Source organism: Procambarus clarkii, chromosome 30 (genome assembly GCF_040958095.1).
Source record: "Procambarus clarkii isolate CNS0578487 chromosome 30, FALCON_Pclarkii_2.0, whole genome shotgun sequence".
Lineage (NCBI taxonomy): Eukaryota > Metazoa > Arthropoda > Malacostraca > Decapoda > Cambaridae > Procambarus > Procambarus clarkii.
The window spans coordinates 6767995-6770163 of record NC_091179.1 but is presented as its reverse complement, the minus strand read 5'-3'; positions in this window follow the sequence as shown (position 1 = coordinate 6770163).

The following is a 2169-nucleotide window of genomic DNA, read 5'->3' as shown; positions in this document are numbered from 1 at the left end:
CTTTACCACTCTCCAGGCAATAAGAACTTCTATAGAGAACGTTGTGTTCCCTAGGAGGTACTATGATAACCTTCGTGTATGCTCATAGAGAAATGTTATAAATGGAGGCACACTTAAACACAGTGATAAAATGTGTAAATTTACTGATGCAAATTACATGAACACAAACACGATCACAAGTAATACATGAATATGGAAATAAGGATAATAAGTCTGGAGATCGTCAGCCTCTTCTTCCACGACCTCCAACACTCCTTCAACTGGGCAGAAAGACAGGAGTCCCACACTCTCTCACAGAAGGGCCTCTTCACCACGTCGGCGCCTCTTCTTCACTGTCCTGCCATCCATACACACTGTCCTGCCATCCATACACACTGTCCCCTCTGACAGTCCTGGACACAAGCTGCCTTGCAGCCTATTCTACTACTAAAGTATTAATGTCCTGTTGCCACATACATAAGTAACAATTGTGGCCTAACTAGCCTACTCACACAAGGGGTAATGGGAGGGAAAATGATCTACCTTACATTCCTGGCTCACGACGCCTGTCCCTCGATGGTGTGAGGTTCCCACGCTTCCTGAGTCGATCCTCGACGATCCAGGAACTTCCACAGGTCCTCAGGTGTCGTGGAGCCTTCGCGTCGTCGCCGCTCCAATCCCTGAGATTCAGCTACCCCAATCCTGGTTCATCGATAGGCGCTGAGCTAATCACTATTTTCCCACACTCGCCCCTTCCACAAGGCGTTGCTCCTTGTCCTAGGCACGGTGTCGTCCTTCCAAAACCCTCAGTGGATGTGACCCGGTCACAGCTAGGCTTTCCCGCCACACCTTTTCAGACCCTCAACGTCCAGCGTCTCTGCCCAGCGTCGTCGTCGAATATTTTCCAAGTTTGGCACTCTTTTGCTCAATAAACTTGGTTCCTTTTTGCTTCCCAGAAGCGCGGGGTCTCCAATACAGCAGATGGGCTGCAATAGCCAGCACTAATCCACTAAGAAAGGCTTGTTGAGCCTCTAATCCTTGAGAGCAGACCGAGGCGTGTCCTCTCGCTTCCGAGGTTAGGTCAACTCTGACGTTGGCGCCGCCCGGGGCACTCGGTGACGTCACGGCGGGCCCTGATTGGTCGCCCGCGACCTAAGTCGGCCAATCCGCGATCGGCTAGTGTCCCTTCCAAAAGGTCATATCTGCATTAGGGGAAACTCTTTCATTTTATATCAGGGCGCCAATTTCCCCTTATTTACAACTTATAATGTAACGTTCTCCCTTAACTGGCAGCCGGTCTGGTCGCCACATATATCATGAGACTCCCTGAACCTCAGAGAATCAGTAGGGAGAGCTGATATGACTCTTTAAGCCGGCAAACGAAAGAAATAGGAGAGGGCACCGTAACATACCCCTCCCCTTAAAATAAGAGTCATATCGGAAGAGCAGCACTCAAGAGGGCAACCTATACTCTTGCTCCCTCCGTTCCTGAAGTGTCACTCCTCCAGTTGGTGACGTGGCTCGTACCACCTTGCCAGTCACTTGCCTCATTATATCTCCACCTCGCATAGGAACGGGTGTGATGGGTGTTCCCTGAACACCTATAAGAAATCCTCTCTCCGTGGCCACGAGTGTACTCCCACGGCTCGTTACCACTGTAAGATTCAGTGCCTGCAGCGCCTCCACCGCGTCGAGCACTCCGAGATAGTCTTGCACTTCCACTGCGTCCTACAGGTACTCCATGTTTCCTCTCATGATCTCCTCTTCGCCAATCTTCTCTCTTCTCTGTTCCTCTTCTCCCATAGGTGCGTTGTCTTCTCACAGTGGCACTTGTAACCTGTACTCCATCCAGCAGCTTCCTCTCTTCCACACTAGGCTTTTGCGCTGGCCCAATGCCCCTCTGGTTAGGCTGGCGCCTACCCTGGGTGTACCTATTCCCTGCTTTCTTCGTATTGCCTTTCCTATACCATTCGCTCCTTCGTTCCCGACGAACATCTTCACTCCTCCATGAGATTCTCTTCCCTGCAGACGTCTTATTCGGTTCGTGATTGTGCTCATCCACCTCCTTGTGGTTCGCCTCACCACGGCGGTTCATCTTGCACCTACCACTATTCATCTGGCTGGCATAGGGTGCACTGCGTCGTGGCTCCTCCACGCTGCCCCTCACTGCCATTCCCTCATCCGCTGAGC